The sequence below is a fragment of the Ranitomeya variabilis genome, chromosome 8 (genome assembly GCF_051348905.1).
Source record: "Ranitomeya variabilis isolate aRanVar5 chromosome 8, aRanVar5.hap1, whole genome shotgun sequence".
In the NCBI taxonomy this organism is placed as follows: Eukaryota; Metazoa; Chordata; class Amphibia; order Anura; family Dendrobatidae; genus Ranitomeya; species Ranitomeya variabilis.
Window position 1 is genome coordinate 162,573,121 of NC_135239.1, and position 15,878 is coordinate 162,588,998.

The following is a 15,878-nucleotide window of genomic DNA, read 5'->3' on the forward strand; positions in this document are numbered from 1 at the left end:
CAATTGAATCCAGTAAGGGGGATGAATGGTGAAACTGGTGAGATGCGCGGAGAGGGACGAAGGATCTTACCACACTGAGAATGTGTAGCTGGAAATTTGGCCCAGAGTTCCTCCTGAGGGTTGGTGATCACAGGGTGGTAGACGAAAGATTCTGGTACAACCATCCAGGGATAAAATGGATTTCTAGACTAAGGGTGTGTATACACCTGAACCGCGTCAGGTACGAGGCCTCACCTTTTAATGTTTTAACTACGTTTGAATAAAGAATCCACTTTATCCCTGGATGGTTGTGCCGGAATCTTTCCCCATTTTTTGTCCATCTTTGAATAGTCAACCTGTTGCTACACTGAACTGAGTGTTAATTTAACTGTTTGGGGAGAGATGGCCGAATCTCTCCCTTGACCTAACAGTGGACACAAATGCTTCTTTTTTCTTTTTTTTTTTTCTTAAAAAAAAAAAGTGTGATTTTTTTTTTTTTTTCAGTCTTTTCAAAGAAAACAAAATTAGGCTAGATTTTGACTAAGTCAACAGGTGAACATGAAATTTTCAGTCAATTGGGCGGTGCGATCAGCGACTGACAGCTCTCTATGTATGTGTCCATACAGCCTTTTAAGAATTCATCAAAAATTCATGAGCAAAAAAAGGAACAAATTACCAAATTCCTAATAAAAAAAATAAAAATGAATAAAAGACGATGTCCGACTTCACTTACAAGTCTTCCCCTTGCACGGTGGCTACTCCACACGTGCACCGCTGTCCTGTTAAATTTAGACTAGTCCATATCTACGGACTGCCGGCGACATGAAATCCGCAGAGGTGTCATGCTGAGAAAACCAACAAGAAGTGTTTTTGGTGTTCCTGTCACATGCTTACACAGAGGACATGGTATTGTGCGTCTAAGCATACAGGCATTGCTATTTTTACACCCCTCCTGTCACTGCATGGCGGCTGTTCTCCATATCTGGTCTGCGGGGCGAGACCAGCCATCAATAAAATAGTCTGTATAAAATAATAGAAAAAAATATTTTGTTAATGCAGTAATTGTAGGTCCGATGGCTGACCTGCTATCTGCAGACTCTGGCATATAAATTGGGATTATTTTGCAGTCCCTTTCCCCCGCTGACGTTCTTATACCACTCTGCATTTGTATTGTTTTCAGCTTGCATAAAAAAAAAAAAATTCTTTGCTAGGGTTTATTAAATTATAGCACAGAATCCAACGATTTGTTGGGCGATGTTCACGTTTTTCTTTTTCTGTCTTGGTCTTTTGAGCGGGCGTCCTTTGAAAAAATGCTGGAAAAAACACTCAAAATGCTCAACAGGGTCTTTCTAATGTTCTAATTAATTTCTCTGGGAAGACGACTTTCTGTTCGCCATGCTCAAGGACTGGACCATTTTCTCGAAGAAGAGCGTTAATACTTTATAATAAATGTCAGTGGGAAAGCAGAACAAAAAACAGCCTAGGTGAAGTTTTGAGCTTTTTTCAAGCATGTTTGCTGAAAAAAAAAAAAGTTTTATTAATTGATGAATATTGTCAAACGTCTGAAACTCTCCTAATAAAAAAAAAACACTTAAGTTTACAAAAATTGTTACCAAACGTTATATAGTTACTAGTATGGACAATTATGAGCCCAACATCTATTGACAGATTTACCAATACAAACTAAATACATAGTAAAAATAGATCTTAGACCTGAAGAGGCTGATACATTTACTTTGGTAATCAATGTCAAAATACTGGTATACTTTTATATGAAAGTTTAAACTCCATCCCCTCTCATGTCCCCCTCTCTGCTGAGATCTCATGCTTCTTAGTGCAAACTTTAGGCTATGTGCATACGCTGCGGACTACTCTGCAGATTTTTCCGGACTGATTTTGGTGAATCCGCAGGTAATCGGCACTGTGGATTTCCTGCGGAATTATTGTGGGTTTTTTGCAGATTTCGCCTGCAGTTTTACACCTGCGGATTCCTATTATGGAGCAGGTGTAAACCGCTGCGGAATCTGCACAAAGAATTGACATCCTGCGGAATAAACCGCTACGTTTCCGCACGTTTTTTTCCGCAGCATGTGTACTGCGGATTTTGTTTTCCATAGGTTTACATGGAAACGCATGGAAAACTGCTGCAAATCTGCTGCGGCCAATCCGCTGCGGATCCGCAGCGTGTGCACATACCCACAGCAGTCAGTAAGGCTGGGTGGAGTGGGAATACATTTGGATCTGTGAGCAATCTAATTCTATAGTTAGTCTCAATATCCGGATTATACAGACATAACATGGATTCTCAAAGTAAATATACCAGTCTCATCAGGTTTGAGCACTAATTAATAATGTATACCATTTGTATTATGAAATCTGATATCAATAGGTTGATGTTGGGTACACACAGTAAGGTGAAATGCTGTGGGTTGTTTTTTTTTAAGCATTCATGCTCTAAATAAAATAAAATAAAACACCAAGACGACTGAATTGTGTGAATCCACCTTAATGGGGCAACTGTGTTTACAGAAGCAACCCAAGGGCTCATACACAACCAGGGCCGGGATAAGGTGTTTTGGTGTTGTAGACAGATGAACCTGATACCAGACACTGTAATCCAGCATTCAGCAGATACCCTAATGGAAACTAAACAGACCCCATTATAGATAAAGGGATAGGGCTGATTGTTTTTGCATCCATCATGCAACAAATACTGTTTGAAACAAATCTGATGGTGGTTCTGCTGATATTAATGTAGTGATAGTTGTTCAGGTGCTGTATTCATGTACTACTGATGGCGTTGGTGATGTATTCATGTAGTAATATGGTTCTGGTGCTGTATTCATCACCAGAACCATTATCAGTACATGAATACAAAACCAAAATCATCACTAGTGTCATGACTCTTGTCTAGTGTCCCTGGAACAGGGACTCCTTTCCTGTCCCTACTGCTAGGAGCGCCCTAGCTCGCCCTCTTACCCGGATTACTTCTGATGATGAAGAACACAGGGTCCACGTACCGTGCCTTAGCTCCTCAATCCACCCTCAGTCTGTACCCTTCCCCCACCCAGGGAACAGGGAAGTACTAATGTACCATAATACACCAACGAGACTAACAAGGTAATACAAACAGGGATAAAGGAAAATACCACTCAAAACAAATATACTCACACAAACAACAGAGGTAAACATGGGGGAGTGGAGGATGGGGATAAAACAGAGAAGGAGATTAGCACACAATCAATGAGACTAGTCAGTATCAACAAGTAAACATTTACATCCAGGTTCCTTATGGGTGACACATTCTCTAACTGGAATGGTTCTTTCTTTTTTTCTCCATCTTATCTAGATGCTATGATCACCTTTCACAAACACAACTCATCTCTGCAGACCTCCCTCTTTCTGCTGTACACTCCCTCATGGTGAAAAATAAGTGTTACTAAAATGCCCTCTGCATAAAAATATCTGTCCATACTGTAAGTCTCCTATGGTATATGGCCTCCACACTGTCTGCCCTTATGAGCTACACCTGCCATACTGCCTGTCTTGGGGCTCCTTCTCACTTGCGAGAAATACGTCCGAGTCTCACAGGTTAAAACCCTGCTCCGGCACTGGAGTGCCGGCGTCAGAGCAGGGTTTTAACCTGCGAGACTCGGACGTATTTCTCGCAAGTGAGAAGGAGCCTTTAAAGGGATTGTCCAGTCAAAACCAATAAGTCTGCAGTCACTCTGTGTGACTGCAGACTTATGGATCCCCCCCCCCAGTACATGCACAATGTGCTGTGGGGATTAACTGGTTTCAGACCCGGGAACTGAGGATATATATGCGTTATACATACCCCCTGGCAGTGGGCAGGGCCTTGCTCCATTCACTTATATTGAGAGAAGGCCGCGCCCAGTCTAGCGATGTAGACAACCACTGGGCGTGTCCAACTAGAGGGCGAAGCCTTGCTCCACATAAGTGTATGGAGAGAGAGAGGCCATGCCCACTGGTCGGGGGTGTGTATAACTCATACATACCCCCTGTTCCCGGGTCAGAAACCGGCGAATCCCCACAGCGCACAGCGCTTGCGCTGGGGGGGGGGATTCAAAAGTCTGCAGTCACACAGAGTGAGTGCAGACTTATAGAACATTGATGGGGTTGTCCGATCAAATCTGATAATGGCAGAAAGTGCACCCTTATGAACCACAGCCAATACCATGGCTGTCCCCTCTCCACTGTTTTCCCTTACACTCTTGTATATCTTCACACTGTCCCCCTACTATGCTAACCTCTCTGCATATTGTCATTCCATGCTGCCCCCTCTCCATATCCACTCTGCGCCCCCTCTTCACACTATGCATTCATACTGCCCACGACGCTGTCCTCTCCAATCTACCCTCTCGTCACTGTCAGCCTACAAACTATGATGACCACCACAGCCACCCATGCAGTATGATATTCACAACAACCCCCAATATACACTATGATGTCCACCACATCCCCTAAGTACTATGATGTCCACCACAGCACCCCATTATATAGTATTGTCACACCACAGCCCCCAATGTCACATCCCTCATACACACGTGATGTCCACCACATCCCACCATATATAGTATGATGGTTCCCACAGCACCCTATAGAGTATTATGCCCCCCCCCTCCAGTCAATGGTGCAATATAATGGCCCCCATAGCCCCTTATATACAGTATAATATCCCCTACAGCCCCTTATATAGTATGGTCACCAAAGCACCCTATACAGTATGATGCAACCCCCCCCCCCCCAGCCCTCTATACAGTGTGTCTCCCACAAATACAATGTCCCCCACAGACCCTCTTGTGATGGCTCCCATTCAGTGGCAAAATATAAGAAAAAAATTGTATTTGCGTGTGATAGATGCGAATGCACTTGAGTATGTGGAGGGAGTGACGGCCGAAGTGCAGATGGTGAGAGGTCAGTATTCACTGACACTGCTCGCCTGTGTACCTGCGCACCAGCCGTCAATGTGCTGAATTCCTGCAACCGGAGGAAGGCACCGGACAGCCGCAGGCACTCAGCAGTGTCAGGGGATTTTTATTTTCATGCGCTTCCCTTAAAGAGGCAAGATGTAGCGCCCTAGGCTGGTGCCTGCCCTACCTACCCCTCATCCTGGCCCTGTACACAACTATATTTTTGCTTAGTAGAAATGAGCGAATCTGTCAAAATTTTAATTTGTTAAATTAAACAGATTTTCCTGGGAAATTTGATTTGCTGAAAAGTTATTCTCCGAGAATTGAATGTCCCTGTAAAAAACTTAAACTCACCGCGACGCTAACCTGTCTGCTCCCTCCACTGCTTGTCATCCAGTCCTCAGAGCCGCCTCTTCTCTCCCACGTTATAAGCGTTTTTGGTTTTTCCTCCCCTCCTTCCAAGGGCCATAACTTTATTTTTTCTGTCCACCTAGATATATAAAGGCTTGTTTTGTTTGTAGGACGAGTTACACTTTTGAATGACACCATTCATGTTACTATTTGTACTGAAAAACAAGAAAAATAATTCAATTTCAGTGAACTTGCGAAAAAACAACAACGCTATTCTGACATTGCTTTTACAACTTACATTGTGGCTAAAAATGACCTGGCAGTATGATTGTCCTTATCCGTACAATTACGGCAATACCAAACTTGTCCAGTTTTGTTTTATTGATGTATTTTAGTGATGAAAGATATCATAAATTTGTAGAAAAAAAAACAAATTTGGATTGTGTAACCATTTTCCAAGATCCGTAATGTTTTTATTTTTTTTGATCGATGGAGCTTATTTTTGGGCGGGGCAAGACAACATTTTTATTGATGCAATTTTGGGATAGATACATTCACAGAGGTTTTTTGCGGTGTTACAAAAAGTCCCAATTTTGTCGTTTTGAATTTTTTCTGTTTAAGGTGTTTACTGATCAGGTTAATTATTTTTATATTTTGCCATATCTGAGTATTCTGGAAACGGCAACACCACATTATGTGTATTTTTTATTATCTTTATTTTTTAATGGGGGAAAAAAAGGGGTGAGTCAAACTTTTATTTTTTTTTTTTCTATTTTTTCATTTTTTTTCACTTTGTATTTATTAGTTCCCTTAGGCGGCATGAACCTGCACTATCCTGATCTCTTATACTGGATACTACAATACTGTGGCATGGCTGTATGAAGCAAAAATCATGGTCTCCTTTCAAGCCGGGTCACAGACTAAGTTTCAAAGCTCTGTGATAACAAGCATGTACACCTTCAACAGACACCCGGAAGTCAAAGCAACCCATCGTGATCATTCATGGTGGCGCCGATGGGCACACAGCATGATGCGCAACCGATGCACTGTTAATGCAGCTGTCCAAGATTGAGTGCAGCATTTAAAGGGAACCTGTCATCATAAAAAACACTATTAACCTAAAGATAACTAGATAATCTGCAGGCTACTTCGAATTTAATGAACCGTCACCATTGTATTTATTGTTTGATAAATGAGAGGTGCCTAATGTGTAACAAATTGGGGGATGAGTCTTGAGATCCCACCAATTGCGCAAAAGGTGCTCTGCAGTGCGCTACTCAGTAGACACGGGCCCTGAGCTCGTCTCTGAGCCCGTGCACAGTATACACCCTCAATAGAAAGTCTGAGCTTGTACAGAGAGGATTACAATCTCCTAGGCTATTCAGCCTGTTCAACGATCTGTGCATGGGTTCTGCCTCAGTAGCAGCGAAATCCAGAATAGCTTTTTTTGGTGATTAGTGGGGTCTCTGGATGATGTGGACCACCACCGATCTGCCCTCCAGTAATAACAAAAGTAGCAGGAGTTGTGCAAGTTACCTGCTGATCCTGCACCCATCTCAGGTGGCATTACAAAGTCATTGGCAGCACTGACCTGAAATACAGAATTGAGCAGTGTGAGATTGACTTGTTTAAAGGGGTTGCCCAGTAAGGAAAACTCTGCACGCTATTATCTCTGCAGACTGCTGAATCCTGGCAGTGTGTGATGTGCGCACTGTCATAATTCACCTCTATTCTCCGCGCAGGTGGGAGCACATATATACGAGAATAGGAAACATATATTAGGATGGGGCACATTATGCCAGAATGGGGCACAGTATACCTGGAAGGGGACCAGGAAGGGGCACCGGATAAGGTACAATAAATCAGCAAGGGGACCAGGATGGGGGACATTATACCAGGATGGGAGACAATAGACCAGGAAGAGGACCAGGATGGGAGACATTTTACCAGGATGGGGGACATTATACCAGGAAGAGGACCACGATGGGTGACATTATACCTGCCTTTGACACTGTTGACCATTCCCTTCTACTACAGATCCTCTCATTTCTTGACATCACAGACTTGGCCCTATCCTGGATCTCGTCATATCTGACAGACCGAACATTCAGTGTCTCCCTCCCCCACACCACCTCCTCACTTCGCCCCTTGTCAGTCGATGTTCCCCAAGGTTCTGTTCTAGGACCCCTACTCTTCTCCATCTACACCTTTGGCCTTGGACAGCTCATAGAATCCCACGGTATGCAGTACCATCTCTATGCTGACGACACGCAGATCTACCTATCTGTACCTGACCTCACCTCCTTACTTACCAAAATCCCGCACTGTCTGCCTGCTATCTTGGCCTTCTTTTCTGCTCGCTTTTTAAAACTGAACATGGACAAAACAGAATTCATCATCTTTCCCCCATCTCACTCTACCCCTCCACCCGACCTATCCATCAATGTCAATGGCTGCTCACTTTCCCCAGTCCCACACACCCGGTGCCTCGGGGTGATCCTCGACTCTGCCCTCTTTTTCAAGCCACATATCCAAGCCCTTGCCTCCTCCTGCCGTCTCAAACTCAAAAATATTTCCCGGATCCGCGCATTCCTTGACCGCGACACCACTAAAACACTAGTGCATGCCCTTATCTCCCGCCCTGACTACTGCAACCTCCTACTCTCTGGACTCCCCTCTAGCACCACTCCAATCCATCCTACACTCTACTGCCCGACTAATCTACCTGTCTCCCCGCTATTCCCCAGCCTCTCCCCTATGCCAAGCCCTTCACTAGCTTCCTATCGCCCAGAGACTCCAGTTCAAGACCCTCACAATGACATACAAAGCCATCCACAGCCTGTCTCCTCCATACATCTGTGCCCTCGTGTCCCGGTTCTTACCTACATGCAACCTCCGAACCTCTCAAGATCTCCTTCTCTACTCCCCCCTCATCTCTTCTTCCCACAACCGCATCCAAGACTTCTCCCGTGCTTCCCCTATACTCTGGAACTCTCTACCCCAACACATCAGACTCTCGCCTACCATAGAAACCTTCAAAAAGAACCTGAAGACTCACCTCTTCTGACAAGCCTACAGCCTGCAGTGATCCTCAACCTACTAAACAGCCGCACAACCAGCTCTACCCTCTCCTAGTGTATCCTCCCCCATCCCCTGCAGACTGTGAGCCCTCGTGGGCAGGGTCATCCCTCCTTATGTGCCTGTGTGCCTTGTTTTTTTTTTTTGCTCATGTTTAATGTATTTGTCTATATTTGCCCCGTATTCACATGTAAAGTGCCATGGAATAAATGGCGCTATAAAAATTAATAATAATAATAAAAGGATGACCTGGATTGGAGACACTATACCGGGAAGGGGGACATTATACCAGGAAGAGGACCAGGATGGCCGACATTATACCAAGGAGGAGGCCAGGTTGGGAGACATTATCCCAGGAAGGCATCCAGCATGGGGGACATTATTAAGGAAAGGGTCTCCCTTGTTAGGTACCATCCTCTCTAGTTATGTATGGGGCAGTACCTTATTACGAAGCTTCCTCTGTTGTTATGTACAGAGCTGTCCCATTATAATATAATATTATGTTTTATTGTATATAGCACTGTCCCTAACATAGTGTATTCTCATTATTTTTGTTAGTCACAGCACCCTCTCTCGTTAGATATTAAATGACTGCTGATGGAGCAGCATCTGACCAGAAGACCAGTCCATCAGCCAACACCATCAAAAAAGAAGCTTTCCTATGTTTCATCAGCCGTCCTTTCATTACATTACCGGTATCTAACAAGAGAAAACGGAATGTAATAAAAATAGGGGGCTATAAATAACGAGAATCCGATATGTAAGGGACGGTGCTGTACATAACAAGAAAGGGCACTGTGTAATATGGGACGGTAATATAAATAATGAGAGGAGACTGTGTAATATATATACAATAATGGGCAACAGTGTTGGCACCCTTGAAATTGTTCCAGAGAATGAAGTATTTCTCGCAGAAAACTATTGCAATTACACGTTTTATTATACGTGTTTATTTCCTTTCTATTTAAAATAGGGGTAAGATCCATGTAAAATATTATGGGGGCTCCTACAGGTGTATTGAGGTCCGATATTGTTAATGTCAGTTTTGACTAGTCACAACTAATATACAACTTCACTGACGCCATATTGCATTCTGTTCCTTATATATGTAAGAACGGCAAATAACTGAGACAAACAGTGTACTAATAAAGAATAATTATTACATACCAGAAGTCTACAGTTATTATTCTACTGACTACACATACATCGTGCACATAGCCTTACTTATCAACTTCCCCACCCACAATCACCTAATCACACACACCCAATGTAACAGGTGACCCAACTAACACTAACTGTCCCTATATAGAAATATCTAGAGGGGTTAATGCAATACCATATATAATTGTTATTATTTATTATTATAGCGCCATTTATTCCATGGCGCTTTACATGTGAGGAGGGGTATACATAATAAAAACGAGTACAATAATCTTATCAATACAAGTCATAACTGGTACAGGAGGAGAGAGGACCCTGCCCGCGAGGGCTCACAATCTACAAGGGATGGGTGAGGATACAGTAGGTGAGGATAGAGCTGGTCATGCAGCGGTTTGGTGGATCGGTGGTTACTGCAGGTTGTAGGCTTGTCGGAAGAGGTGGGTCTTCAGGTTCTTTTTGAAGGTTTCCATGGTAGGCGAGAGTCTGATATGTTGTGGTAGAGGGTATATATATATATATATATATATATATATATATATATATATATATATAAAAAGGGCAAATTGGACATTATTTCACAGACAACTTCAAAAATGGGCAGGACAAAATTGTTGGCAGCTCCACTGTTTAATGGCGGGCGCCGGAGGTCACTTCTCCATACCTCTCTATGACCGCCTCATTCTGGCTCTCATAGACTTGCATTGCTCTTTTGTGACGTAACTTCTGACTTCCTGCGGTCAGAAGTTACTGTCACAAGATGGCGCTGCGGGCCTGGAGCGGCACCGAAAGATGTTGAGGGAGAGTATATGACCAGGGGCTTATATTTAAAGCGCCACTCCAACGCTGGAAAAAAAAACACTGGAATGGTGCTGTGGAAAAAAAATGCTTGCATTTTATTGTTCCCTGGTTATCAAAAAACTTCTGAAAATAACCTTAAAGGGGATGAATGTAAATCACATACTTGAAGTCACATGACCTCCCCGAGCCGGAGAATCATTAGAGCGCTCGGTACACGTGATGTGATTGATGTGCCTGCAGACTTGTACCCCAAGTCCAGATAAGAAAAAAAAAAGTTTAAAGAAATTGTAACACAAAAGCAAGAAATTTCCAGAGCCAAGGAGCAATTCCTGAAGTGTCTTCTGCTTAAAAAAATGAATGTTTTTTACTGTAATAAAAAAGTGTAGTGTGAACAGCCCCTTACTGATGACTACTAGTAATGAAGGCACATAACAGACCGGCAGCGACAGTCACCAAGTCTGACAGCTCCACTTTACAAACTTCAGGACGAGGCTGAAGTTGGTTTCTTATTCATCAGTTTCTTATTCGGCAATTTTTTCTTTTCTGTTTTTTATAGGTTTAGCAACAAAAACTAATCCTCACAGTAATAACATACAATGCAGCGAGAAGCCTTGATGTGAATATACTTAAAAACAGCTACAAAAATTATAAAACTGGCACAAAAATGGGCATGAAAGTGGGCACCGAAGGGCGTTAGTCAAAGGGTCTTTGGGCCACTGATATCACAGTGCATACATACAGAACAGGGCGCGCCACATCAAAACCAGGTCCCTCCAGCCCGGCCCAAATGGGTTCTGAGCATCAGAACTGGCATCAAAGTGGGCAGTCTGTCAATTTTCACGGATTTGAATAAGTAACTGATGTTTTTAACGGGTTAAATGAATTTGGGCCACTGATGGCACACCACCGTTACATACACAGGTCATCTAACCCCTTAAAACATCAGTTACTTATTCAAATCATCAAAATCGACTGTCTACCAACTTTGATGCCAATTATGATGCCCAGAACCCATGTGGGTCAGGCTAGAGGGACTTGGGTTTGATGCATGTAATAATGGCGTCAGGTCAGTGGCCAAAAGTCATTTAACCCCTTAAATTCATCAGATACTTATTCAAACCTGTGGAAATAGTTTTTCTGACCACTTTGATGCCAGTTCTGATGCCAGGACCCATTTGAGCCAGGCTGGAGATAGCTGGTTTTGATGTGGGGCACCCTGTTCCATATGTCTGCAGTGTGAGATCAGTCGCCCAAAGGCATTTAACCCTTTCTTCAATGCTCTTTGGTGCCCACTTTGATGCCCATTTTATAATTTCTGTAGCTGTTTTTAAGTGTATTCACGTCAGGGCACCTCGCTGCATTCTATGCTATTATTGTGATGCTTACTTTTTGTTGTTAAACCTATAAAAAACGGAAAAGAAAAAATTGCCGAATATTAGGCTACTTTCACACTGGCGTTAACTGCAATACGTCGCAATGCGTCGTTTTGCCGAAAAAACGCATCCTGCAAAAGTGCTTGCAGGATGCGTTTTTTCTGCATTGACTAACATTAGTGACGCATTTGTGACGCATTGACACACGTCGCAACCGTCGTGCGACGGTTGTGCCGTGTTGTGGCGGACCGTCGGGAGCAAAAAACGTTACATGTAACGTTTTTTGCTCCCGACGGTCCGCTTTTTCCGACCGCGCATGCGCGGCCGGAACTCCGCCCCCACCTCCCCGCACCTCACAATGGGGCAGCGGATGTGCTGTAAAAATGCATCCGCTGCCCCCGTTGTGCGGCGGAGACAACGCTAGCGTCGGTGACCTCGGCCCGACGCACCGCGACGGGCCGAGCCCGACGCTAGTGTGAAAGTAGCCTAAGAAACCAACTTCAGCTCCGACTAAGAAACTGAGGAAGAAACCAACTTCAGCCTGGTAAGTTCAGGTGTCTGGAGGAGTCGGGAGTGATGGTCGGGTTAGGCTAGGGTCACATTGCGTTATGTGACCGCGTTTAACGGACTACGTTACACCGCGGCATAACGCGGTGTTAACGTAGTCCGTTAACGCCGCCATAGCCTGTAATGGTGAGTGCATTGCTAGCGCACGCCCACATTGGGCGGGCGCTAGCGATGTCGCGTCATTTGAGTGACGGACCTCGGACGCTGCTTGCAGCGTCCGCGGCGCGCCCGAGGTCCGTTCCTCGCTAGTGCAGATTGGGGATCTGCGCTAGCGGGGACGCCGAACGCGGACCCTAGAGAAGCATTGCGTTAGCGCAATTCGCTAGCGCTATGCGCTTAACGGATTGCCCTAACGCAATGTGAACCTAGCCTTAGGAGCCCTCTCACGTGCGGTCAGGCAGACCACAGACCCTAAAATGCCCCGGTCAGGTGCACGGTGCCAGTCACAGTCATTACTAATACAACAGCTGTCGCAGCCAATCACAACACAGCTTTCTTGATTCTTAGGTAACATACAGGAAAGAAATATATCTTTGTACCGTGTTAGCCAGTAGATAGAAAAATATTTAGAATTGAGAGTCCTCAGTGGTTGATACGTTTTAATGGCTAACTGAAAAGATGGTAACAAATTGCAAGCTTCAGAGACTACATACGTCTCTTTATCAGGCAAAGACTAAAACAAATTCTGAAGAATCACATATTTATGCACAACATAGTATAGAGAGAAAAAAAAAAGGGAGAGGGGAAAAAAACCATGGATAAGACAGGTTACATGAAGCAGAATTACCATGGGTGATAAACAGTTACGTCCATAAATATTGGGCCAATTCTTAGATAAGGATTGTTTTATTGTCCTGTGATTAGGGTCTGGTTCTGTTGTGATGACCCCACATGGTCTGATGGGCAAGTTCATTAGTTGATGTAAAAAGACATAAATCCGTGTGACACATTCATTCCTGCATTTAGAGTGTCAAAGGTCGTCATCAGTTTATATTCCCAGACTCTCCTGTCTTTCTGCGATTTGAAGTTACCTTTTAATACAAGTAATTTCATGTCCATAATGTCATGATTTGGGGAGACAGAAATGTATTGCCACAGGTAGATCCATTCTTTTTTATCTTATTATATGGCGGTGAGCGTTCATCCTTGTTCTCAGTTTCTGCCGTCTCCCCCACATACAGACCCCCAGTTGGACATTTAGTACAAATAATTAGGTACACCACATTAGAAGTGACGCAGCTGAATGTACCTGGTATCTTGTAGTCCTGATGTGAATTGGGGGTCTTTATCTTGTCCGTGGTCATTATAAATGGACAGGTTTTACATTTTTTCTGATTGCAAGGAAAGGTTCCTGCAGCTGTTGGAGAGGACAGGGAGCTCTTGACAATGATGCTTCTTAGATTTGGGGGCTGCCTAAAGGTACCTTCACACGAAACGACTTTGTAACGATATCGCTAGCGATCCGTGACGTTGCAGCATCCTGGCTAGCGATATCGTTTAGTTTGACACGCAGCAGCGATCAGGATCCTGCTGTGATGTCGCTGGTCGCTGAATAAAGTTCAGAACTTTATTTGGTCGTCCGATCGCCGTGTATCGTTGTGTTTGACAGCAAAAGCAACGATACCAGCGATGTTTTACACTGGTAACCAGGGTAAACATCGGGTTACTAAGCGCAGGGCCGCGCTTAGTAACCCGATGTTTACCCTGGTTACCAGCGTAAAAGTAAAAAAAACAAACAGTACATGCTCACCTGCGCGTCCCCCAGCGTCTGCTTCCTGACACTGACTGAGCGCCGGCCCTAAAGTGAAAGTGAAAGCACAGCGGTGACGTCACCGCTGTGCTGTTAGGGCCGGAGCTCAGTCAGTGTCAGGAAGCGGACGCCGGGGGACGCGCTGGTGAGTATGTACTGTTTGTTTTTTTTACTTTTACGCTGGTAACCAGGGTAAACATCGGGTTACTAAGCGCGGCCTTGCGCTTAGCAACCCGATGTTTACCCTGGTTACCCGGGGACCTCGGCATCGTTGGTCACTGGAGAGCGGTCTGTGTGACAGCTCCCCAGCGATCAAACAGCGACGCTGCAGCGATCGGCATCGTTGTCGCTATCGCTGCAGCGTCGCTTCGTGTGAAGGTACCTTAAAACACAGAAGTGGGGGGGTCTGGAAAAATGGATTGTAGTCGGGCATCTTTTTGTAGTAAAGGTTATAATTTCCGTGCAGCTCCCCTTAGCGCCTCCAGATTTGGATTGTAGGTGACCACTAGAGGCACCCGGTTATTTTCTTCTTTAGCTTTGTAATGTAGGAGATGATTCCTTGATATTCTGGTGGCTCTTGTAATCTGATTTTTAATTGTTCTTGGATGGTAGCCCTGATACAAAAAGGTCTTTCTGAGGCGATGTTCTGAGGTAACATACAATGAGAGCTGAGCTGGGATTGGTCGCTATGGGCAACAGGACAGTTCCACCCGCCCCCATTAGTTTATACAGGAACAGCACAGACGAGCTGGGGATGTGTCTGCATCACACGGGCAGGAGTGTCGCACGTCACTAACACTAGCTACAATGACCTGCCGCATCTGCTGCTTCACACAGGTGTAATAACTGCAGCTACCCAGCCAGCCATTAGCATCCCGGCCGTCCGGCCACACAATCACATTACTACTGTCATAGTCACGGGCACGGCACAGTCAGGCACAGCAACGTGCACATCCCTTTAAATAGAAACTGACGTCACACACTGGCCGCGCCCACCAGTGATAAAATGGGCGGAGACTGCAGGGAAGCGATGACGTCCGCACTTCTCCGTCTTCCCCTGACGTCGCCGTGTACACAGAGCCAGGCAGGCACGGGCTGTGGGATGCCAGCTTGCGGCGCATGCGCGGAATAGCGGATCTGGAGCCGCACTTCACACACAGCTGCCTGACTGCTGTACGCGGTGTGTGCGGCCGGGCGGTACCGCAGTGCGATTACTGCTGGGTGTGAGGACGGACAGGAGCTGTAGTGCGGGCTCAGGTGAGGAGCGCTGCGGGGGACGACGCCTGATCGGCTGCTCCGTGCATGCGACCTGTTGGCGCTTGTATTTGGGGTCTGGAGGAGCCGAGGTGCCCCTGATACTGCGCTGTGATTGGCTGGCGCTGTGCGGGGGGCCTAATACGGGGTCACACCCCCTCCACCTCACCTGGCAGGAGGACCCGAGCTGCCACAACAGTGAGGAGCCCCCTGGGGAATGATGTCATATGGTGGGGACCCCACGGGGAGTTTCCTGGCACTGTAGGCACCGCACCGGGGGCTTCCTGGCACTGTGGGCACCGCACCGGGGGCTTCCTGGCACTGTAGGCACCGCACCGGGGGCTTCCTGGCACTGTGGGCACCGCACCGGGGGCTTCCTGGCACCGTGGGCACCGCACCGGGGGCTTCCTGGCACCGTGGGCACCGCACCGGGGGCTTCCTGGCACCGTGGGCACCGCACCGGGGGCTTCCTGGCACCGTGGGCACCGCACCGGGGGCTTCCTGGCACCGTGGGCACCGCACCGGGGGCTTCCTGGCACCGTGGGCACCGCACCGGGGGCTTCCTGGCACCGTGGGCACCGCACCGGGGGCTTCCTGGCACCGTGGGCACCGCACCGGGGGCTTCCTGGCACC

At 45.9% G+C, this 15,878-nt stretch overlaps 1 protein-coding gene and 1 long non-coding RNA gene across 5 annotated transcripts in view; one reads left to right on the forward strand and one right to left on the reverse strand.

Annotated features, from left to right (window-relative positions):
- Positions 1-484: 484 nt before the first annotated feature.
- On the reverse strand, positions 485-15,100 carry LOC143787871 (uncharacterized). 2 transcript variants are annotated; one of them, XR_013218490.1, is made up of 4 exons: positions 14,966-15,100; positions 6,801-6,855; positions 5,268-5,479; positions 485-1,495 (listed from the first exon to the last, which is right to left on the reverse strand). It is a non-coding gene; the product is annotated as an uncharacterized LOC143787871 (long non-coding RNA). The 2 variants fall into 2 exon arrangements; XR_013218489.1 differs by lacking the exon at positions 14,966-15,100 and adding an exon at positions 14,804-14,896.
- The window catches only part of TMEM184B (transmembrane protein 184B), a 54,087-nt gene continuing 52,958 nt past the window's right edge, over positions 14,750-15,878 (forward strand). The window contains exon 1 of one of the 3 annotated variants that reach the window (XM_077276989.1): positions 14,750-14,828. The gene's annotated coding sequence lies outside the window, so the exon portion shown is untranslated. Of the gene's footprint in view, positions 14,829-15,002; positions 15,249-15,878 lie in introns of those variants that run through there. The other 2 variants (XM_077276990.1, XM_077276988.1) reach the window with 2 other exon arrangements.